This window comes from Myotis myotis, unplaced genomic scaffold (assembly GCF_014108235.1).
Source record: "Myotis myotis isolate mMyoMyo1 unplaced genomic scaffold, mMyoMyo1.p scaffold_m19_p_15, whole genome shotgun sequence".
NCBI lineage: Eukaryota > Metazoa > Chordata > Mammalia > Chiroptera > Vespertilionidae > Myotis > Myotis myotis.
Window position 1 is genome coordinate 16,538,823 of NW_023416319.1, and position 26,170 is coordinate 16,564,992.

The 26,170-nt window shown below is 41.1% G+C and overlaps 2 pseudogenes; one reads left to right on the forward strand and one right to left on the reverse strand.

Annotated features, from left to right (window-relative positions):
- Window positions 1-14,568: 14,568 nt before the first annotated feature.
- LOC118670358 lies at window positions 14,569-15,542 on the forward strand (annotated as a pseudogene).
- A 4,999-nt stretch (window positions 15,543-20,541) lies between these two features.
- On the reverse strand, window positions 20,542-21,120 carry LOC118669701 (annotated as a pseudogene).
- Between the last annotated feature and the right edge of the window lie 5,050 nt (window positions 21,121-26,170).

The following is a 26,170-nucleotide window of genomic DNA, read 5'->3' on the forward strand; positions in this document are numbered from 1 at the left end:
GCGTGACAGGGGGCAGCGCCCCAACCCCCTGATCGGCCAGCTCTGTATGTGACAGGGGTGGTGCCACAACCCCCTGATCCGCCCTGCTCTGTGCGTGACAGGGGGTGGCGCCGCAACCTCCCCATCGACCCTGCCTTGAGTGTGACAGGGGGCGGTGCCCCAACCCCCCAATCAGCCCTACCCTGAGCGGGACTGGGGTGGCATCGCAACCTCCTGATCCACCCTGCTCTGTGCATGACAGGGGGCAGCGCCCCAACTCCCCAATCGGCCCTGCTCTGAGCCCAACCAGAGGCTGCGGGGCAGGCACCTAGGGACTGGGCCTGCCCTCTGCCACCTGGGAGTGGGACTAAGCCAGCAGGTCGTTATCTCCCGAAGGGTCCCAGACTATGAGAGGGCACAAGTGGGGCTGAGGGACAACCCCTGTCCCGCCAGTGCACAAATTTTTGTGCACCAGGCCTCTAGTATACACACACACACACACACACACACACACACACACACACACATATATATATATATATATATATATATATACATATATATATATACATATATATATATATATATATATGTTTTTATTGATTTTAGAGATAGAGGAAGGGAGAGGTGTAGAGAAATAAAAACATTGATGAGAGAGAATCATCAATCAGCTGTCTCCTGCATGACCCCTACAACCCATACTGGGGATTAAGCCTGAAACCCGGGCATGTGCCCTGACCGGGAATTGAACTGGTGACCTCCTGGTTCATGGTCAATGCTCAATCTCTGAGCCACACCAGCCAGGCCCTAACCTCTCTGACACTCTCTTTCTTCATCAGTAAAATGTAGATAGTCATGCTTGCCTGCCTACTTCGCAAGGTTGGTGTCAGTATACAAGTCAGATCATGTCAATGAAAGGATATTATGGACTAGACACATAGAAATGTTAGGGTGAATAATTTTGAAAGGTTTACAAATGCACATAGAATATGTATATTCAGTCTTGGGTGTCTCTCAAATGAAGACATTTTACATTGTCACCCCTGTGAAGTTTGAGGCTTGAGGGCAGAGTGTGTGGAAGAGAAGAAGAAAAATCTCCAGAAATTATTTCCTAGGGGAAACCTTCCCTGACCCTAGGACTTGGCCTGTTATCTCTATTATATAGAAATTGTTCTCATAACATGGTATTCTTTTCTTCAATGAGAGTTTGTAATTATTTCATTATTTTTATGATTAGTTGGTTAATGCCCTTTTCCCCACTAATCCTTGAGCTCCATAATGCAGGCAATATGTCTATTTTGTTCAACACCATTCTCCTAACACTGGGCATACAATAGGTACTCAGGTAATATTTATTTCATGAACGACTGAAATAAATTAAATCCTCAGCCTATAAATCTGGGTGATGCTCTTCGTTTCTCCGAGATAAACATGCCAAGTTTGTTGGGTCTTTTTACCTCTTGGTCTCAGCTTTATCATCTGTAAAATGGGAATAACATCTACCTCAGAAGCATGTTTATGAGGATCAAAGGAGATCATATATGTTAAAGGACATTATCTGCCCGGCCAGAGTGGTTCAGTGGTTGAGTATTGACCTATGAACCAGGAAGTCATGGTTTGATTCCTAGTCAGAGCACATGTCTCAGGTGCAGGCTGGATCCCTGATGTGGGGCGTGCAGGAGGCAGCCAACCAATGATTCTCTCTCATCATTGATGTTTCATTTCTCTCTCCCTCTCCCTTCTCCCTTCCTCTCTGAAATAAATAAAAATACATTTTTTAAAAAGAACATTATCGCCCTAGCTGGTTTGGCTCAGTGGATAGAGCATAGCCTACGGATTGAAGGGTCCTGGGTTCGATTCTGGTCAAGAGCACATGCCGGGGTTGCAGGCTCAGTCTCCAGTAGGGGCCGTGCAGGAGACAGCTGATCAATGATTCTCTCATCATTGATGTTTCTATGCTCTCTCTTTCTCTCCCTTCCTCTCTGAAATCAATAAAAAAATTAAAAAAGAACATTATCAACATAAAATGTTAAGCAAATAATAGTAATTATTACAAAAAAAGTGAATTTGTACAAATTTCAACTTCTTTTTAATAAAACTCACTAATTAACTAAAAAAGAGAGCCATGCCTTAGCCCAGTGATGACGAACCTTTTGAGCTCGGCGTGTCAGCATTTTGAAAAACCCTAACTTAACTCTGGTGCCGTGTCACATATAGAAATTTTTTGATATTTGCAACCATAGTAGAACAAAGATTTATATATATATATTTTTTAATATATTTTATTGATTTTTTACAGAGAGAAAGGGAGAGAGATAGAGAGTTAGAAACATCGATCAGCCGCCTTCTGCACATCTCCCACTGGGGATGTGCCCGCAACCAAGGTACATGCCCCTGACCGGAATCGAACCTGGGACCCTTCAGTCCGCAGGCCGACGCTCCATCCACTGAGCCAAACCGGTTTCGGCAATATATTATTTTTTTTATATTTATTTTATATATTTAAATGCCATTTAACAAAGAAAAATCAACCAAAAACATGAGTTCACGTGTCACCTCTGACACACGTGTCACAGGTTCACCATCACTGCCTTAGCCGGTTTGGCTCAGTGGATAGAGCATCAGCCTGTGGACTGAAGGGTTCCAGATTTGATTCTGGTCAAGGGCACATACCTGGGTTGTGGGCTTAATCCCCAGTGTGGGGCTGCAGGAGGCAGCCAATCATTGATTTTTCTCTTATCATTAATGTTTCTATCTCTCTATCCCTCTCCCTTCCTCTCTGAAATCAATAAAAATATATTTAAAAAATAAAAAATGAAATAAAATATACAAAGGAAAGCCATGACCTGGTGATTGATTGCACAACAATGTGAATTTACTTAACACTAATGAGTTGTACACTTTAAAATGGTTAAGTTTTGATTTTTATATCAAATCATCAGGCATGGAGAAATATCTTTTAGAAGTGTTAAAATAAATGTTCCTACTGTATATTTAAAAAAATAAATAAATAAATAAAATGGTTAAGATAGTAGGTCTGGCTCTCTGAAATCAATTACATATATTAAAAAAAAAAAAAAAAAAGATAGTAGGTCTGGCCAGGTAGCTCAGTTGGTTGAAGCATCGTCCTGGTGCACCAGGGTTGTAGTTGGGTCACATGCGAGGGTTAACCAGTGAGTGCATGGATGAGTAGAACAGTAAGTAGATTTTCTCTCTCTCTCTCTCTTCCTCTCTCTCTCTCAAATCAATAAATAAACTTTTAAAAACAGTTAAGCCTGGTCAGCATGGCTCAGTGATTGAGCGTTGACCTATGAACCAGGAGGTCATGGTTTGATTCCCGGTCAGGGCACATACCTGGGTTGTAGGTTCGATCCCCAGTGTGAGGCGTGCAGGAGGCAGTCAATCATTTTTCTTTCTCATCATTGATGTTTCTATCTCTCGCTCCTTCTTCTCAGAAATCAGTAAAATATATTTTAAAAATAACTTAAAAATAGTTAAGATTGTAAATGTTATGTTATGTATAGTTTACCACAATTTAAACATTTTTAACAAATGAAAGCCATGAAATGGAAATATAGTTTTAAGTAGGACAGATAAAGAGTTAATGCGCACACTACATAAAAAGCTTACTCCTAGTCCCATCTCTCTGACCCTTGGTAAGTGGCTAAGGACACAGATAGGCTCATCTTATAATTCCAGTGTCCCCAAAGTCTACCTCTCATTAGCTGCCAGAAAGGTCTTTCTAAAACACAAATTAGCTCATGTCATTCCTCTTTAAGAACAATGGCAACGAAAAACTTCAGGACAAAGGTCAGGCTCCTGAAGTTAGCCCTGACCCATTATCCATCATCCCTCAGCCCCTGCATTCCACATTTTAGCTATAATGAAACAGTCACAATTATTCCCTCTCCCCAGACATTTTATTTTTTTATCACCTGGACAAATCTTACCCATTATTCGGCCCCAGCTCTAAAGTCACTTGCCCTGTAAAAACTTGATCTATTTTGGAGACCAACCCTTTCCTACTTTGTCTTCAACCCACAGGACTGCCCAAACTGCCTGCCAATATTGTGCTTCTACCAATTGAGTACAGTTAGTCATTTATTTTCTATACTATCTTGGCTCCCCCACCCTATCTTATCTCAAATAGTCCTTTTTGTTAGGTCACTCTTCTTGAGGGATGCACACAGGACTTGGCACATAGTGGGCACTCAAAAGATGTCTGTTGCTTTGAATTGAATAGGCACCTAAGAGGAAATACAAACAATAAACATATATAGTTTTTAAAGACTCAACTTCCTTAGTAATTAGGGAAATGCAAATTAAAGACTGTCTGTATAGTATGGTCCCAATTAACAGTCATTAAACTGTGTAAAAATTAAATATCCAACGCTGGTCAAAGCTTTGGGAACCAGATACATTCACACCTGGCTAGTGGCCAGATAAACTGGCATAATCCTTCAAGAAGCACACCTAAGTAACACTTAGCAAGAACCAATGGATATCCTTTGGCCTGGTCTCTCACCTAGGAATTAAAAACCCAGTGAAATAGGCCAAAATAAAATCTGTATGTAAGTCAGTGTGACTTAAAATAATAGAAACCCACCAATAAATGATTAAATTATTAAATACTAATATTACAAAACAGTTTTCAGATACCATAACATGAAGAAACGTGAAACCATGTTTATAAAATAATGTGAAAGAAAAACAATATTGAAAACTGTATCTTTTCTATTACCTCAGTTATCTAAAAGTGATGATGCCCTGAAGTTTAAAAAAACACTAAAATGTGAGATAATTTGATAGGGTAAGTGAGCTTGAAGATATATCAATAGAAACTTTTCAAGATGAAATTCAAAGAAAAAAAATAATGAAAAACAAAAGAAACAGGATATGTGGGGAGGGAATAGGAAAGGTATAATAATATTCATATAACAGGAACACTAGAAAGAGAGAAAAGAGAATATTTGAGGTAGTAATGGCTGAGAACTTCCCAAAATTAATAACAGAGACAAAACACAGAACCAGGAAGATTAAAGAACACCACATAGGGTGAATACCAAAAATTTTACATTTGAGTATATCATATTCAAACCACAGGAAATCCAAGACAAAACACATGTTGAAAGAAGCAACAGAAAAAAATAAACCACCTCACATACAGAGGAACAATGATAAGAATTACATTGAGCCCTGATCGGTTTGGCTCAGTGGACAGAGCATCAGCCTGCAGACTGAAGGGTCCCAGGTTCGATTCCGGTCAAGGGCATGTACCTTGGTTGCGGGCACATCCCAGTAGGGAGTGTGCAGGAAGCAGCTGAATCGTTGTTTCTCTCTCATCAATGTTTCTAACTCTCTATCCCTCTCCTTCTCTCTTCCTCTCTGTAAAAAAAAAAAAAAAAAAAAAAAAAAAAAAAAATCAATAAAATATATATTTTTTAAAAAGGATTACATTGAACTTCTCTTTAGAAACTATGCAAGCAAGAGGAGTGTTGAAATATTTTAAGTTTTGAAAGAAAAAATCCATCCCCCTAAAAATCTGTATACAGAAAAATTAAAAGTGGGGGAGAAATAAAGACTATTCCAGAAAAATAAAACCTAAGGGAATTTGTTGTCAGAAAAGGACCACTATTGTGTGATTTCACTTACATGAAATATCTAGAATAGGCAAATTCAGAGACAGAAAGTAGACTAGAGGTTACAGGGGCTGGGGAGAGGGGGTAATGGAAAGTTATTGCTTAGTAGGTACAGAATTTCTGTTTGGGGTAATGAAAATGTTTTGGAAATAGTGATTATGGTTGTACAACATTGAGAATGTAATTAATGACCCTGAATTGTACACTTAAAATAGTTAAAATGACTATTTTTTATGTCATATATATTTTACCACAATTTTTAAAAATTAACATATCAAAATCCATTGGATTATACACAGAGGCCAAGGAATGTGGGGAGGGAATTGACTTCACAGTGTCATGAGGGAATTTTTTTCTAACTCTGTCAGCCAAAAAGATCTAGGATCCATGTCCAATCCAATACCAATGAGCATCTCTAGCATCCAACTGTTTTTTTTTAAAAAACATATTTTTATTGATTTCAGAGAGAAAGGGAGATGGAGAAAGAGTAAACATTGATAATGAGAGAGAAACATTCATCAGCTGCCTCCTGCACACCACCCTCTAGGGATCAAGCCAAAATCCAAATCCTAACTGGAATTGAACCTTGACCTCCTCGTTCATAGGTCAATGATCAACCACTGAGCAACACTGGCCAGGCCAGGCTGTTGTTTTAAATATAATTTCCTGACAAAGGTAACCTGAACTCCTTGGAGATGGCTGATTCCAGGTCTGGGCCAGACACTGTAGAAGATGAGCCTAAAAATATTTTGTCACATCAGGAAGCAAAGCAGTTAACTGATGTGTCAAAAGGACTCAGGAGCTAACCTAAATAAACACACTCTGGCCAAAAATTCTACCATTTGCGCAGCAGTAAGAGTAGTGGTTGCAATGGATTGAAACCAAATTGGATTAAATCGCTTATTTATAATGATACTATAAAATCCATTTTATTGGTCACTTTTAAAAAATATATTTTGATTTTTACAGAGGAAGGGAGAGGGATAGAGAGTTAGAAACATCCATGAGAGAGAAATATCGATCAGCTGCTTCCTGCACACTCCCTACTGGGTGTGTGCCCGCAACCAAGGTACATGCCCTTGCCCGGAATCGAATCTGGGACCCTTGAGTCCGCAGGCCAACGCTCTATTCATTGAGCCAAACCAGTTAGAGCTATTGGTCACTTTGAAAGATGGTAAGGAGTCAACTCATATTTTGAAAAGTGAAAAAGAAAGAAGAATCAATATTTGTTATGCTTTTTCTATACTAACTGAATATCTCAGGGTAACTAAATAGGTGATGAGAGGAAGTTTCTCCTTAGAGAAGTATTCCAACTAATACATAGTCAAAATGACAGAATGTAAAACAGTAGAAATTAAAACATCACCAGTTACAACTGCTAATGAATTAATGGATCTATGAAAAAAATCTCAATAGCTGATAACACTGAAGAAAAATAAAAGACAGACAAGAAAATTATGTTCCTTCTGATAGGACCATGCAACATCATGTATAAAGTAGTCTTGCTTCATAAAAAAATAAAATCTGCCTGGCTGGTGTGGCTCAGTGGTTGCGCATCGACCTATGAACAAGGAGGTCATGGTTCAGTTCCCCGGTCATGGCATATGCCCAGGTTGTGGGCTCGATCTCCAGGAAGGAATGAGCAGAAGGCAGCCAATCAATGATTCTCTTTCATCATTGATGTTTCTATCTCTCCCTCTCCTTTCCTCTCTGAAATCAATAAAAAAAATATGTTTTAAAAAATCAAATCTGATATGTACTACTGTTTGTAATACTTTAAGCAATAAAACAAAATAAATAAATAAATAAATTTAATACAAAAATAAAAGAAAAAAAAAAGAAAAGAAAAAATCAAATCTCAATCTAACCAAGCCTTTAGTTGTAACTATTAGTTTAAAGCAAATAAAAAGGAAAGAGACCCATTTTAAATGACACTATGGGGATGCAATCAGCAAAATCTGTACTTTACTGTAGGAAACTCAGTAAAACAAATGACTGAACAGACATATACATATACATGCACAGATATATTGTTTTTCTTCCTTTTTATTAAATTTATTGGGGTGACACTGGCTAACAAAATTATACAGGTTTCAGGAGGACAATTCTACAACACACCATCTGTACACTTTATTGTGTGTTCACCACCCCAGGTCAAGTCTCTGTCCATCACTATTTAACACCCCATACCCGCTTTCACATCCCTCCACCTCCCCTCACCCAGGTAATGACCATTCTGTTGCCTGGGTCCATGAGTTTTTTTCTCCTTTTTGCTCAATCCCTCCATACTGCCCCATCTAGCCCCCCACATATATATTGCTTATGTTGTTTTTAAGCTTTTAGAATTTTTAAATTTTTATGTAGAGAAATATATCAGTAATTTTTTATTGCTTTTCAATTTTACTATTTATTATTTTACTATTTGCCTATTCCAAATTTACAAAAAATCACATATAATTCTTCTAATATATTTATACTTTAAGTATTCTAATATATCTTAATACTGCTAGTACATAATATATTAGAATACTTCTAATATATTTATAATTCCAATATTTCCTGAATTCATATTTATAAATGGGATAGAGTATTTATTTTAAAATATTTTATAGTCAAGTCCCATATAATGTATTAACTCATTCTAACTTTAAAATGCCATTTTATCGCCCTAACCGGTTTGGCTCAGTGGATAGAGCGTCGGCCTGCAGACTGAAAGGTCCCAGGTTTGATTCCCGTCAAGGGCATGTACCTTGGCTGCGGGCACATCCCCAGTAGGGGGTGTGCAGGAAGCAGCTGATTGATGTTTCTCTCTCATTGATGTTTCTAACTCTCTATCCCTCTCCCTTCCTCTCTGTAAAAAATCAATAAAATATATTTTTTTAAAAATGCCATTTTATTGTAAACTAAATATCCATAGCCACATAAACCTCTTTCTAGATTCTGTGTATGATTTATCTGGGAGGTTTCTGTGTATGACAATAAAATAGGTTTAAATTACTATAGCTTTAGAGCTAGTTTTCATATCTAGTAGGACCCATTCCCCTTCATTGTTCTTTTTCAAATTTTCTTGGCTCTCCTTGCAAATTTTCCCTGCCAGATAAACTTTAGAATCAGTTCAATTCCATATAATATGCAACTTAGTTTTTCTCCCAGCTTTTTGTTTTGAATTTTTTAAATTTAAAGATAAATGGGGGGGGGATAAATGGAAAGAATAGTAAAATGAACACTTATATACTGTTTTCCAGATTCACCAATTGCTTACATTTATTACATTTGCATTATTGCTCTTTTGTCTAGCAATTACACTCCAACTGTTAAAAAAAAAAATAAAGGCTCCCTAACCGGTTTAGCTGAGTGGATAGAGCGTCACCTGTGGACCAAAGGATCCTGGGTTTGATTCTGGTCAAGGGCACTTACCGCAGTTGCAGGCTCCTCCCTGTCTGGGCCCTGATCAGGGCGTGTGCAGGAAGCAACCAGTCCATGTGCTTCTCTCACATCAATGTTTCTCTCTGTCTTTCCCTCTCTCTTCCACTATCTCTAAAAATCAATAGGAAAATATCCTCAGGTGAGGATTAAAAAAAAAAAAAGCAAAGGCAAACTGGAACTCCCAATACATTGTAAGTGAGATTGCAAATGGTATGGACACTTGGGAAACAGTTTGACAGTGTCTTATAAAGTAAACCATACACCTACCTTATGATCCAGCAATCCCACTCTTAGTATTTACCAGCAATCCCACTCTTAGTATTTACCCAAGAACAAATGTGAATATATACACCGAGACTGATAATCAAATAGCATTTTCCATAATAAGCACAAACTGGAACAAACCAAATAGTTATTAACTGATAATTGATTTCAAAATTACTTTATTATTTAATACTACTCTGCACTAAAAAGAAATGAGCTGTTAATATGTGAAACAACATGGATAAATCTCAAAAACATTATGCTAAAGGAAAGAAGTCAAACGCAAAAGACTACATATTGTATGATGCCATCTAAAAAAACCCACACCAGAACTATACTGGCAGAAAGCCTCAAATTTGATGAAATGGGTTGTACCAGTTACATGAACATATTGCTGTTTTTTAAATATAACAACAGCCCTAACCGGTTTGGTTCAGTGGACAGAGCATCAGCCTGCAGACTCAAGGGTCACAGGTTCGATCCCGGTCAAGGGCATGTACCTTGGTTGCCTGAGGTAGCTGATCGATGTTTCTCTCTCATCGATGTTTCTGATTCTCTGTCCCTCTCCCTTCCTCTCTGTAAAAAATCAATAAAATATATTTTTAAAAAATATATAACAACAACTAACATTTACTGAGTTTGCTATGTGCCAGGCAGTGGCTAAGAGCAGGGGTCCTCAAACTACGGCCTGTGGGCCACATGCAAATACAAATATTGTATTTGTTCCCGTTTTGTTTTTTTACTTCAAAATAAGATATGTGCAGTGTGCATAGGAATTTGTTCATAGTTTTTTTTTAAAACTATAGTCCGGCCCTCCAACGGTCTGAGGGACAGTGAACTGGCCCCCTGTTTAAAAAGTTTGAGGACCCCTGGCTAAGAGCTTAATAATAAATAATAACTTCAGGCATATAGAAGTTAAGTAATGGGTCTGAGATCATACAGCTGGCTGACTGTCTAAAGGCTGTCTGGATCCTTACAGCATGGATGGGAATAAGATTAAGTGGATGAGTGCTTCTTGTGGGAGTAGAGTAAGAGGAACAAGAAAGAAAGAGAGTTTATGGTATTGGCACAGCCACCCAAGGGGCCTTGGTCTGAAACGCTGGGATGAAACAACCTGCAGGCCTCAGAGAACTGGTCCAGTGGCCCAAGACCTAAGATTGTATTGTGGGAGTTACACTTCAATCAGAGTTCTTCGTATTGAATCAAAGGGAAATAAGCCAGGCAGCACATTAACAATTTCCTGTCTGACCCAGGATAACTTGAAGTGTGTGGGTGACACCTCAAACTCAGATGCTCCCCCACCTAGCAGGGATATAGGTTTTATGTGTGCCTGTCAGCAGCTGGAAGAGCCTGGTGGAAGAAAGGTATTCAGGGCAAAGAGGGGAAGTGATGAAATAGTTGGAGGGCATGAATGGTGTAGGGTCTGTGATGGAGAAATCTCCCTCTTCTTGTCCTGTGTATGGTTTCAGGGATGTAATAAGCACAAGAGGGCCCTAACCGGTTTGGCTCAGTGGATAGAGCGTCAGCCTGCGGACTGAAGGGTCCCAGGTTCAATTCCAGTCAAGGGCATGTACCTTGGTTGTGGGCACATCCCCAGTGGGGGCTGTGCAGGAGGCGGCTGATCGATGTTTCTCTCTCATCGATGTTTCTAACTCTCTATCCCTCTCCTTACCACTCTGTAAAAAAAATCAATAAAATATATATATAAAAAAAATAAGCACAAGAGGGCAGCTGCTGGATGTAACAGGGTATTGCTTCATTAGCCCTGAAGCCTGAATATCTCCACAAACTGCAATTCCCATTTATCTCCAGATCACCTGGTTGGGAGACAGCCATTGCAAGCCAGTGTCTGAATCTTGACACTTTACCCAATTTATTAGACACTTTTCCTAGTATCATTTCTAAAAACTCTATTTTCACTGCTTCCTTGGGACACCCCACTCTTCTGATCCCTCTGTGAAAACCAACCAACCCCCTCCAGTTTCTCTCCTGCAAATCTGAGAGCTTGAAGAAGAGCAAATTCTGTCCACAGGCAAGGCAATAGATGGATGAGTACATTGAGTAGCTTGTCCCAGCCACTTTGGAACTTGATACTATAGCCAGAATATAATTAATTGGTATGAGTCTGAATCTTGTGTTCTTGGTATTTGTTTGTTTTTTCTAGACTGTGTATCCGGTCTTACTCAATTTATGAGAACTTTTCTAATAGCCAAGGGCCATATCTGTGAAACCATCCAATTTATCAAAACCTCAAGACTCTACCTCCAAATATATCTATTGCTCTCTCTACTACATTCACCCCCATCTAAGGCAGGAAACTGATAGCACACTTAAATTGGGTAATCCTAGGAATTTTTAAAACAGGAACCATTAAAGTAATAAACTGGTGTAGGGAAATACAAGTGCACTAGTGGTGACCACTATGGCCCTAAAAGGAATGGGAATCATTATTAGAATACAGAAACAAAGAGAGCTTTGTGGAGAGGGCTGTGACCTTTCATCAAGAGATATAGGTGCCACAGCAACCCTACAGATGGGGAGCCAGGGGAATACCCTGACCTCAGTCTCATATCATCTGATCTCTTGCCTACATTGGCGAGGGCTCCACATTGGTCAAGTTCAACCAGAAAAAGCCAGAGGGTTCAATCAACACAGGTCAGCTTCCTGGAGATAGAGTAAATCCTGGTTAAACAGGATTATGGCAGTCATCTCAACCTACAGTCTGATCTCTTCACAGCTGCAAGGGGTCTTTTTTTTTTTTAATTATGATGAAATAGATATGACATAAAATTTGCCATTTTCACCATTTTTAAAGTATATTTTTATTGATTTCAGAGAGGAAGGGAGAGGGAGAGAGAGAAACATCAATGATGAGAGTCATTGATCAGCTGCCTCCTGCATGCCCCCTACTGGGGATCGAGCCCGAAACCCAGGCATGTGCCCTTGATCGGAATTGAACCCAGGACTCTTCAGTCCACTAAGCCAAACTGGCTGGGGCCATTTTCACCATTTTAAGTGTACAATTCAGTGGCATTAATTACATTTACAATGTTCTGCAACCATTACCACTATCTATTTCCAAACCTTTTTTCATAACCCCAAACAGAAACTTTGTACCCATGAAGCAATAATTTTTCATTTCTCCAAACCCCAAGCCCTGATAATCTCTAATCTGCTTTTCATCTCTATGGTTTGCCTATCCTAGAAATTGCATGTAAGTGAAATCATGCAGTATTTATCTGTTTGTATCTGGCTTCTTTCACATAGCATAATGTTTTACAAGGTTCATCCATGTTGTAGCATGTATCCGAACTTCATTTCTTTGTATGGTGACTAATATTCCATTGTATCCATATAATACACTTGTTTATCCATTCATCTGCGGATGGACACTTTGGTTGTTTCTACCTTTTGCCTAGAATAATGCTGCAATGAACATTAGCATACAAGTATTTGTTTGAGTCCCTATTTTTAATTATTTGGGGCATATATGTAAGACTAAAATATCTGGGTTATATAGCAATTCTATGTTTAACTTTTTTAAATATATTTTATTGATTTTTTACAGAGAGGAAGGGAGAGGGATAGAGAGTTAGAAACATCGATGAGAGAGAGAGAAACATTGATCAGCTGCCTCTTACACACCTCCTACTGGAGATGTGCCAGCAACCAAGTTACATGCCCTTGACCGGAATCGAACCTGGGACCTTTCAGTCCACAGGCCGATGCTCTATCCACTGAGCCAAACCAGTTAGGGCTATTTTCCTCTATAAAGCTCTTTAATGCTTCCCAATTTCAAAACTTGCCGAAACCGGTTTGGCTCAGTGGGTAGAGCGTCGGCCTGTGGACTGAAGGGTCCCAGGTTCGATTCCGGTCAAGGGCATGTACCTCGGTTGCGGGCACATCCCCAGTAGGAGATGTGCAGAAGGCAGCTGATCGATGTTTCTCTCTCATCGATGTTTCTAACTCTTTATCTCTCTCCCTTCCTCTCTGTAAAAATTCAATAAAATATATATATTTTCAAAACTTATTATATGTTTTATATTATAAAGTTACAGTAATCAAGATAGTGTGGCCGAAACCGGTTTGGCTCAGTGGATAGAGCATCGGCCTGCGGACTGAAGGGTCCCGGGTTCGATTCCGGTCAAGGGCATGTGCCTGGGTTGCGGGCATATCCCCAGTGGGAGATGTGCAGGAGGCAGCTGATCGATTCTCTCTCATTGATGTTTCTAACTCTCTATCTCTCTCCCTTCCTCTCTGTAAAAAATCAATAAAATATATTAATAAAAAAAAAAAAGATAGTGTGGTACTGGCATAAGGATAGAGATAGATCAATAAAATAGAATTGAGAGCCAGACAAAAAACACGCATTTATGGGCAATTGATTCCAGACAAGAGTCCGAAGATAATTCAATGGAAAAAGAGTAGTCTTTTCAATAAATAGTGCTGGGACATTTGGATATCCACACACAAAAAAATGAAATTGAACAACTTATTTACACTTATACAAACATAAAGTTAATTCAATATGGACCATAGGCCTAAATGCATAAAGAGCTAAAAGCATGAAGCTCTTAGAAGAAAATATAGGAGTAAATCTCTGTGATGGTGGGTTAGGTAAAGCTTCTTAGATATGACACCAAAAGCATAACCAACAAAAAATAGATAAATTAGACTTCAAATTAAAAACTTTTGTGCTTTGAAGGACACCATCAAGAAAGTAAAAAGATAATGCAGCCCTACCCAGCTTGGCTCAGTGGATAGAGTGTCAGCCTGTGGACTGAAGGGTCCCAGGTTCAATTCTGGTCAAGGGCACAAGCCTGGGTTGCAGGCTTGATTCCCAGTGGGGGTGTTCAGGAGGCAGCCAATCAATGATTCTCTCTCATCATTGATTTTCTATTTCCCTCTCCCTTCCTCTCTGAAATCAATTAAAAAAAATTTTAAGAGAATCGCTTTTTTGCAAATTATATATTTGATAATGGATTTGTATCAAGAATATATAAAGAATTCTCATGCATCAACAGTAAAAATCTTAGCCCATCAACAGTAAAAATGGGCTAAGGTTCTCCAAATTAGATGTACAATTGTCTGATAAGCACGTAAAGAAATGTTTAACATCGTTAGCCATCAAGGAAATACAAATCAAAACCACAATGAGATAAGCACTTCACTTGCTCTAGGAAAGCTATAACAAAAAAGATAACCTCTTTCTGCTGCCTTCTTGGTTCTGTGTTACCACTCACTCCTCACCACCCACAAAATGCCAGGTGAACCATCCCTCCATACAGAAACCATCTCTCCATCAGAACAGGAGTTGCCACAGCTCCAGGCTGACACAAGGTCTGGAACAGACTCTGACAGTGATGAATCAGTACCAGAGCTGGAAGAACAAGATTCCACACAGGCAACAGACCAGCAGGCAGCAGCCACTGAAATCGGTGAAGAACCAGTCAGTAAAGCAAAACAGAGCCAGAATGTAAAGAAGGCATGGGAGGCTATGTCCAAACTGGGTCTTCCAAACAGGTTATAGGGGTTACTAGGGTCACTACCCAGAAATCTAATATCTCTTTGTCACCATAAAACAAGATGTCTACAAGATCCCAGCTTCAGATACCTACATAGTTTGGGGGAAGCCAAGATTGAGAATTTATCTCACCAAGAACAGCTAGCAGCTATTGAGAAATTCAAAGTTTAAGGTGAAGTTGTCACAAACATTCAAGAAAACACACAGACTATAGCTGTGCAAGAGGAAAGAGGACAAGGTTGATGAAACAGGTATGAAATTTTAGAACATAAAATTGTTCATGTCACAAGCAAATGTGTCAAGAGCAAAGGTGGCCCTAGCCAGTTTGGCTCAGTGGATAAAGCATTGGCCTGTGGACTAAAGGGTTCTGGGTTCAATTCCAGTCAAAAGCACCTGCCCGGGTTGCAGGCTCGATCCCCAGTGGGGGATGAGCAGGAGGCAGCTGATCAATGAGTCTCTCTCATCATTGATGTTTCTATCTCTCTCTCCCTCTCCCTTCCTCTCTGAAATAAAAAAATATATATTTTGGGGGAAAACGGAGCAAAGGCAGACCAAGTCATGAACAACAACAGTAGTGACATTGTAAATGCTATTATAAAATAAACAATATAACCATCTAAAAAAGAGGATCCTTTTTTGGTGTTTCAAAAGGGTTACTTCAGCTTGGTTTGAAATTTGTACTGTTTCTGTCATTAATAAAGTTATGGCTTCTTGTGGGATGAAAAGAAAAATAACAAATGTTGATGAGAGTGTGCAGAAATTGGACCCCTTTGTTTTTCTTTTAACTAATAAAAGTCATACAAATACTTTGTTTTTATACATTAAATTATAAGTTCCTTGAGTACTGGGACTGGGTCTTATATAAAATTTATCAATCACAAACTTTTTAACAGATTTAAAACTAATATTACTGTATGAAAATTAATCTCACCTAATCACATATGTATACATTTTGCAAGTAATTTGCCTTAGCAGAACCACCACAAACCTGTATTACTCAAACTAGATGTATGTAAGTCTTTTCATTCCCTGGTAGTGGGAGTACAATATTCTAGAGGACATTGTAGCAATACAGTGAGCAGCTGCTTTCTTGCTACTGCAGAGCCAGAGTTCCAGGACAACTGTGGTTGACATATATCTGTCTCCAAGTAGCCTGTCACAGCACTCAAACCACTGGTATGAGCTACATTGTCTACAGACTCACTCAGATCCAAGTAGGAGATCTTATCTTCCAGATTAAATGTCTGAAATACAGTTCACCAGCGAAGAACTTAGAGGAAGCTTGCGCAGCACAGAACTCAGAACTGTGATGACAAAAAAGTAGTCGGAACTTCTACCTCCGGACAACATGGAATAACAGGAACTAGATTTACCTTCTGCCTTCAACAACTAGAAAACAAACAACAGAATATTTAAAACAATGGTTTTCAGACACTAGACAATAGGCAACACAGGACTGTGATCCCTGAGAAGAGAGAAACAAACAATGTGAGCCCTATTTTCGCACTCTTACTGCCTGGAGGCAGCTTCCAGGCTGCAATGCGCGGAAGGGGAAAGCAAACGTAGCCTAGAAGTCTCTCTGCAATCAGGAAGGCCAAGGTGGATAGCCTGCATGGCCGTGTGTTGGAGAGGAGGAAGATGCACAGAGAAAGAATTTTGGGCCCAGTCTACATGGCTCAGCAGTTGAACCAGGAGGTCACGGTTTAATTCCGGGTCAGGGCACATGCTGGGGTTGCAGACTCAATCCCCAGTAGGGAGTGTGCAGGAGGCAGCCTATCAGTGATTTTCTCTCATCATTGATGTTTCTCTCTCTTCCTCTCCCTTCCTCTCTGAAATCAATAAAAATACAATAAATAAAAAGAAAGAATTAATTTTGGAAATACGAATCTGCCAGAAGCCGTTCTATCCTTGCTGCTTGACACAGTCGCTGCAGGGAAGAAACACCTGCACAGCGTATGTCACAAGGGACCTGGCGTATATGGCATACTGTTCTCCCCTTCTTAGTGCTGAGATACCACTTCACTTGCCGTAGGATGGCTATAATAAAAAAGGTAATAACAGAGGAACAACCAAGATGGCAGCAGGTAAACACCTGTACTTGCTGCCTCTCACAACCACATCAAAACTACAACTAAAACAAATAACATCCAGAACCATGGGAAAGCTGGCTGAGTGGAAGTTCTACAGCTAGAAGGAAAGAAAAAAGTGCATTAAGACTGGTAGGAGGTATGGAGGCGCACACGAAAAACGGGCTGGCAACTGGGTGCGCTGTTGTTTTTTTCAATCAGGAGGTAGATACAAGCTCCTGATTGCCCTGAACTCCAGTTCTGGGTGAGACTCTGGGGACCCAGACTCATATGGGGAGAATCTGGACTGTCTGGCATCGGGCCAGAACATGAGGACGGCTTTCTCTCAAAGGTTCTCGCAGCGATCATTGTTCCTGCACGGGGCCGCGGACACAGAGACCCGGGGACCTCTCTGGGGCAGGACTGACTGGCAGCCATTGCTGTTTGCTCCACCCTGGTGATTCCCTGAGACCCTACCCCACCCAATTTACAGCCCCACCCAAGATGTGCGCAGCAGCTTTTGCATATGAATGGCTTGTCCTTTTGCAACCTAAAACATAACAAACTGCAGCTGGGTCAGAGAGCTCCAAAGCTTCCAAAAGAAGGCCTAAGGCCCAGCAGCAGCAGCCTGCATTGCTTCACACCTGGGCCTCATCTGGGCACCTTCAAACCTCAAACAAAGAGGAGAAATCTGCCGAAACCGGTTTGGCTCAGTGGCTAGAGCGTCAGCCTGCGGACTGAGGGGTCACAGGTTCGATTCTGGTCAAGGGCATGTATCTTGGTTGCGGGCATATCCCCAGTAGGAGATGTGCAGGAGGCAGCTGATCGATGTTTCTCTCTCATCGATGTTTCTGACTCTCTATCTCTCTCCCTTCCTCTCTGTAAAAAAATCAATAAAATATATTTTTTAAAAAAAAGAGGAGGAATCTGCAGATCTCTCTGTAGCTCCTGCTGGGTGGCCTCAGGCAGTGGCTGACTTTGCACCTCTTTGGAGATCCAAGAGCCAGTGCACCCAATGGTCAGAGCGAGACCATATCAGATTACAACTCTTCACATCCATAAGGGACATACTCAGTGAGTACCAAAGCTTCACTGAAGCAAGTCCTGCCCCATAAGGGTGTTTCCAACACAGCAGTTCTCCCATTGTAGACACAACTGGTCCTCACAGCCAATTGGCCTGAAGGTCAATTCCTCCCAGTGATACCAACAGCAATCAAGGCTTAACTACAAGATTGTGCATACAGCCCACAAAGGGGTGTGCCAAGAGTGTCCACCTCACGTAATTAGGGAGGCTGAGCCACTGGGCCCTGTAGGACACCTAGCACCCAAGACCACTCTATCAACACAGGGAAGCAGCCAAAATGCGGAGACAAAGAAACAGGTCACAAATGAAAGAAATGGAGGAAAGCAAACTACTGGATATAGAGTTCAAAACCACGGTTATAAGGTTATTCAAGAATCTTCTAGAAACCTCCAAGAAATTTAGTGAGACCCTCAAGGATATGAAAAAGAACCAATCAGAAATTAAGCATACACTGACTGAAATAAAGAATAATATACAGAGATCCAACAGCAGACTAGAGGATCCCAAAAATCAATTCAAAGACTTGAAATACAAAGAAGCAAAAAACACCCAACCAGAAAAGCAAAAGGAAAAAAGAATACAAAAATATGAAGATAGTGTAAGGAGCCTCTGGGATAACTTCAACGTACCAATATCCAAATTATGGGAGTGCCAGAAGAATAGAGAGAGCAAGATATTGAAAACCTATTTGAAGAAATGATGACAGAAAACTTCCTCTACCTGGTGAAAGAAATGGACTTACAAGTCCAGGAAGCGCAGAGAACCCCAAACAAGAGGAATCCAAAGAGGACCACACCAAGATACATCATAATCAAAATGCCAAGGGCAAAAGACAAAGAGTGAATCTTAAAAAGAGCAAGAGAAAAACAGTTAGTTACCTAAAGGGAGTACCCATACGACTGTCAGCTGATTTCTCAACAGAAACTCTGCAGGCCAGAAGGGAATGGCAAGAAATATTCAAAGTGATGAATAGCAAGAACCTACAACCAAGATTACTCTACCCAGCAAAGCTATCATTTAGAATTGAAGGTCAGATAAAGAGCTTCACAGACAAGAAAAAGCTAAAGGAGTTCATCACTGCCAAACCAGTATTATATGAAATGCTGAAGGGTATTCTTTAAGAAGAGGAAGAAGAAGAAAAAGGAAAGATAAAAATTATGAACAACCAAGTGACAGCAAATACATATCTATCAACAAGTGAATCTAAAAATCAAGTGAAGCCCTAACTGGTTTGGCTTGGTGGATAGAGTGTCAGCCTGCAGACTGAGGGGTCCCGGGTTCGATTCTGGTCAAGGGCATGTACCTTGGTTGCAGGCACATCCCCAGTAGGGGGTGTGCAGGAGGCAGCTGACCGATGTTTTTCTCTCATCGATGTTTCTAACTCTATATCCCTCTCCCTTCCTGTCTGTAAAAAATCAATAAAATATATTTAAAACAAATAAAATAAAATAAATCAAGTGAATAAAAAATCTGATGAACAGAATAAACTTGTTTAATAGAATACAATCAGGAGTATAGAAAGGGAGTGGACTGACAATTCTCGGGGGGAAGCGGGTGTGGGGGACGCGGGAAGAGACTGCACAAAAATCGTACATCTATGGACGAGGACAGTGTGTGGGGGATAAGGGCATGGGTTGGGGTGGGAACTGGATGGAGGGGAGCTATGGGGGGAAAAAGATGAACAACTGTAATAATCTGAACAATAAGGATTTATTTTTTTAAAAAAGGTAATTACACATGAAGTGCTATATTATGTGGAGATAGACTTATACTTAAAAATGCATGTTATAAACTCCAGAACAACAACTAAAGAAATAAAGATATAGCCCTAACCTGTTTGGCTCAGTGGATAGAGTGTTGGCCTGCAGACTGAGAGGTCTCAGGTTTGATTCCGGTCAAGGGCATGTACCTTGGTTGCGGGCACATCCCCAGTAGGGGGCGTGCAGGAGGCGGCTGATCGATGTTTCTCTCCCATCGATGTTTCTAACTCTCTATCCCTCTCCCTTCCTCTCTGTAAAAAATTAGTAAAATAAAAAAAAGAAATAAAGGTATAATCAATATGCCAATAGTAGAGACAAAATGAACCATGAAAAACATTTAATACAAAGGAAAGCAGAAAAGAAGAAAAAAGGAACAAACTATGCATGCTGTTAGGGAGGTTCTAGACTTATCAGGGTGATCACTGCATAAGGTATCTAAATGTCTAATCACTTTGCTGTACACCTGAAACTAATATAATATTGTATGCCAACTGTTTAAAAAATCATGTTTTTCCCTGGCTGGGTAGTTCAATTGGTTATTCATCCCCATACGCTAAGGTTGCAGGTTCAGTCCCCGGTCAGGGCACATACAAGAAGCAACCAATGAAGGCATAAATAAGTGGAACAACAAAGCAATGTTTCTCCCTCTTTCTTTCTCTCCATTCCTCTAAAAGCAATAAATGAATGAATAAAAATAATTTTAAAAATCATGTTTTTCTCCTTTTGTTACTTGGTGATTTTATCAAATGGATTTTTCCCCCCGAGTTCAGCTTTTTATTGAATGTGTTACAAAAGAGTTTTAGTCAAAAAGACCAAAGCCTATGTCATCATCAGACTCCTCAGATTCTTTCTTTCTTTCCTTCTATATTCCTCTCCTCAGCTGGGGCAGCAGGTGGAGAGGGCAGGACTTCCTGCTGGGGCAATGCCACCTGCTGGGACAGGTTCACCACCCCCTACATTGCAGAGGAGGCTCCCAATGTTGGCATTGGCCAAACGTTTTGCAAACAAGCCTGGCCCGAAAAGTTCAACACTTACACCAGCTGCTTTATTGAGGGCATTGATCTTATCCTCTGTCACCGTCACCTCTTCGTCAGGCAGGATAAAGGCCAAGTAGATGTAGGTGAGCTCCGAGATGGAAGCCATCGTGTGGGCAAGTGCTGGGCGGGCACTGCCGGGAGCGGTGCTAGTTGCTGGATAAAGTGAGGATCTCACCCCAACATGGTCTTAGCTTCCTCCGAAGGACCGAGCACTTTAGCCGCAGCTAGAGAGAGGGGCTCAAATGGATTTTGAATGTTAAACAGCTTGTGTCTCTTATAAGCACCATGGAAGTGGGTTTGCTTTTTTGTTTTTTTTATATACAGTCTGATAGTCTTTTTTATTGAAGTGCTTAGACCATTTACATTTAATGTAACTACTGATTTTTTTAAAAATATATTTTATTGATTTTTTACAGAGAAGAAGGGAGAAGGATAGAGAGTTAGAAACATCAATGAGAGAGATCGATCAGCTGCCTCCTGCACGCCCCCCAGTGGGGACGTGCCCGCAACCAAGGCACATGCCCTTGACCGGAATCGAACCCGAGACCCCTGAGTCCGCAGGCATACGCTCTATCCACTGAGCCAAACCGGTTCGGCCTACTGATTTTATAGATGGGCTTAAAACTACCACTTTACTATTTTCAATTTTTTCCACCTGTTCTTTGTTCCTCCTTTCTCATTTGCTTTTGGATTAATAAAGTAATTTTCACTCCACTTTTTTCCTCCTGTTTGACTTTTTAGTTGTACTTTATTTTATTTTAAATATTTTTATTGATTTCAGAGAGGAAGGGAGAGGGAGTGATAGAAACATCAACACTGAGAAAGAATCATTGATCGGCTGCTTCCTGCACGCCCCTTACGAGGCATTGAGCCCACAGCCCGGGCATGTGCCCTTGACCAGAATCGAACCCTGGACCTTTCAGTCCGCAGGCCAACGCTCTATCCACTGAGCCAATCGGCTAGGGCTGTACTTTCTTTTATTATGCGTCTAGTGATTACTTCAAAGATTATAATATGCATCATTACAAGAGCTTACCTGCCTTTATCCCACTTCAATAGTCAATGTTGCCTGGCCGGTTTGGCTCAGTGGTTTAAGCATCAACCTATGGCCTTAACCAGTTTGGCTCAGTGGATAGAGTGTCAGCCTGTGGACTGAGAGGTCCCAGGTTCGATTCCGGTCGATGGCATGTACCTTGGTTGCGGGCACACTCCCAGTAGGAGGTGTGCAGGAGGTAGCTGATCGATGTTTCTCTCTCATGGATGTTTCTAACTCTCTATCCCTCTCCCTTCCTCTCTGTAAAAAATCAGTAAAATATATTTTTACTGGTGCAGCCACTGTGGAGAACAGTATGGAGTTTCCTCAAAAAACTAAAAATGGAACTCCCATTTGACCCAGTGATCCCTCTTCTAGGAATATATCCCAAGAAACTAGAAACACCAATTAGAAAGGATATGTGCACCCCTATGTTCATAGCAGCACAATTCACCATAGCTAAGATTTGGAAACAGCCTAAGTGCCCATCAGCAGATGAGTGGATTAGAAAACTGTAGTACATCTACACGATGGAATACTACACTGCAGTAAAAAAGGAGTTCTTACCATTTACAACAGCATGGATGGAACTGGAGAGCATTATGCTAAGTGAAATAAGCCAGTCAGAGAAAGATAAATACCACATGATCTCACTCATTTATGGAATATAATGGACAACATAAACTGATGAACAAAAACAGATCCAGAGACAGAGAAGCATCGATCAGACCGTCAAATCTCAGAGGGAAGGTAGGGGGGGTAAGGGGAAGAGATCAACCAAAGGACTTATTTGCAAGCATGTAGGCCTAACCAATGGACACAGACAACAGGGGGGTGAGGGCATGAGTGGGAGGGATAGCAGGTAACGTGGGGATGACACATATGTAATAACTTAATCAATAAAAAAAAAGCATCAACCTATGAACCAGGAGGTCAGGGTTCGATTCCCAGCCAGGGCACATGCCTGAAACCCAAATCTCCAATGGGGGGGTTTGTGGGAGGCAGCTGATTAATGATTCTCTCTCATCATTGATTTTTTAAAAATGTTTTTATCAATTTTTAGATAGAGAGGAAGGGAGAGGAAGAGAGAGAAATATTGATGAGACACATCAACCAGCTGCCTCCTGCACACCCCCCTCCCACCCAGGGATTGAGCCCACATCCCGGGCATGTGTCCTGACCAGGAATTGAACTGTGAGCTCCTGGTTCATAGGTCAACACTCAACCACTGAGCCATGCCGGCTGGAAAAGACCACAATTTTTAAAACATATTTTTGGCACTTACTAAGAAATCTGCATGCAGGAAGCAGTGAGGGGAACTCCCACCTGTCAGAAGCTGGGCAACTATTTCACCTCAGTTCTTTTGTGTGTGTTTTTTACATTTTTTAAAATGTTATTTTACTGTTTAAATATTACAAATAGTAGTACATATGTCTCCTTTTTTTCCCCATTGACCTCCCCCCCCCGCCTCCCATACCCGCTGGCACATGCCCTCATCCCAACCCCCCTCACTTCAGTTCTTAACACGTTTCTGTGAGTTCTCATACCAAAGTCAACTCAAGACCTGTTGCCTCCCCAATCTTTCCAGAAATCATCTGTCCTTACAAGCAAATTTCAAAAGATTTAAAAGTGATGGCACTATGTATTTGAAAAGGGAAGGAGATACTAAGAGTAATTAACATAAAATACACACTTAAAAAATGCTCCAAATGTACATTTTAACAATAAGTGGAACAGGGAGGACAACCAAGATGGCGGCATAGGTAAACACCTGAACTTGCTGCCGCGCACAACTACATTAAAACTACAACTAAAAGACAAAACAAATATCATCCAGAACCACGGGAAGGCTGGCTGAGTGGAAATTCTACAACTAGAAGAAAAGAGAAAAACGCATTGAGTCCAGTAGGAGGTGCAGAGGTGTGGAAGTTTGGAGGTACGGAGGCACACATGAAGGGGCAGGCAACTGGGTACACTGTTGTCTTTTTCAATTGGGAGGGAGATACAAGCTCCCAACTACTCTGAACTCCAGTTCTGGGTGAGAATCTGGGGACCCAGACTCATACGAAGAGAAACTGGACTGTCTGGCATCGGGCCAGAACACGAGGGTGGCTTTCTCACAGAGGTGCTCGCAGCTTTCATTGTTCCTGCACAGGGCCACGGGACACAGAGACCCCGGGACCTCTCCAAGGCAGAGCAGATTGGCAGCCATTGCTGTTTGCTTCAACCTGGTGATTCCTTGAGACCCCGCCCCACCCAATTTACAACCCCACCCAAGCTGTGTGCAGAGACTTTTGCATACAAATGGCCTCACCTTTCTCCGCCTAAAAACCTGTCAAATTGCAGCTGGGTCAGAGAATCCCAGAGCTTCCAAAGGAAGGCCTAAGGCCTGGCAGCAGCAGCAGCCTGCATTGCTTCACACCTGGGCCTCATCTGGGCACCTCCAAACCCCAAACAAAGAGGAGGAATCTGCAGATCTCTCTGTAGCTCCTACTGGGTGGCCTCAGGCAGTGGCTGACTTTGCACCTCTTTGGAGATCCAAGAGCCAGTGTACTCAGTGATCAGGGTGAGACCATCCAGATTACAACTCTTCACATCCATAAGGGACACACTTAGGGGGCAGACTCAGTGAGCACCAAAGGCCCACTGAAACAAGTCCTGCCATATAAGGGTGTTTCCAGCACAGCAGTTCTCCCATTGTAGACACAACTGGTCCTCACAGCCAATTGGCCTGGAGGTCACTTCCTCCCAGTGATACCAACAGCAATCAAGGCTTAACTACAACAAGACTGTGCACACAGCCCACAAAGGGGTGCACCAAGAGTGTCCACCTCAGGTAGTTGGGGAGGCTGAGCCACTGGGCCCTGTAGGACATCTAGCACCCAAGACCACTCTATCAACACAGGGAAGCAGCCAAAATGCAGAGACAAAGAAACAGGTCACAAATGAAAGAAATGGAGGAAAGCAAACTACTGAATATAGAGTTCAAAACCACGGTTATAAGATTATTCAAGAATCTTCTAGAAACCTCCGAGAAATATAGTGAGACCCTCAAGGATATGAAAAAGGACCAATCTGAAATTAAGCATACACTGACTGAAATAAAGAATAATATACAGAGATCCAACAGCAGACTAGAGGATCAAGTCAAAGATTTGAAATACAAAGAAGCAAAAAACACCCAACCAGAAAAGCAAAAGGAAAAAAGAATACAAAAATATGAAGATAGTGTAAGGAGCCTCTGGGATAACTTCAAGTGTACCAACATCCAAATTACAGGGGTGCCAGAAGAAGAGAGAGGAAGATATTGAAAACCTATTTGAAGAAATAATGACAGAAAACTTCCCCTACCTGGTGAAAAAAATAGACTTACAAGTCCAGGAAGCGCAGAGAACCCCAAACAAGAGGAATCCAAAGAGGACCACACCAAGATACATCATAATCAAAATGCCAAGGGCAAAAGACAAAGAGTGAATCTTAAAAACAGCAAGAGAAAAACAGTTAGTTACCTAAAGGGAGTACCCATACGACTGTCAGCTGATTTCTCAACAGAAACTCTGCAGGCCAGAAGGGAATGGCAAGAAATATTCAAAGTGATGAATAGCAAGAACCTACAACCAAGATTACTCTACCTAGCAAAGCTATCATTTAGAATTGAAAGTCAGATAAAGAGCTTCACAGACAAGAAAAAGCTAAAGGAGTTCATCACTGCCAAACCAGTATTATATGAAATGCTGAAGGGTATTCTTTAAGAAGAGGAAGAAGGAGGAAAAGGTAAAGATAAAAATTATGAACAACCAAGTGACAGCAAATACATATCTATCAACAAGTGAATCTAAAAATCAAGTGAATAAAAAATCTGAGGAACAGAATAAACTGGTGAAAAGAATACAATCAGGGGCATAGAAATGGAGTGGACTGACAATTCTCGGGGGGAAGGTGGTGTGGGGGGTGTGGGAAGAGACTGGACAAAAATCGTACACCTATGGATGAGGACAGTCGGGGGTTAAGGTTATGGGGGGGGGACTGGGTAAAGAGGAGCTATGGGGGGGAAAAAGAGGAACAACTGTAATAATCTGAATAAAAATTTATTTTTTAAAAAAGGCTTTTAGCCGAAACTGGTTTGCTCAGTGGATAGAGCGTCAGCCTGCGGACTGAAAGGTCCCAGGTTCGATTCCAGTCAAGGGCATGTGCCTTGGTTGCGGGCATATCCCCAGTGGGGGATGTGCAGGAGGCAGCTGATGTTTCTTGCTGGGGTCCAACCCCAGCAGGTCCAGGGGTCCCCAAAGGTGTGGATGGAGTCGGCGAAGAAGGAAGGACACGGAGACAGCGTTCAGTTGATCAGCAGCCTAGCCAGG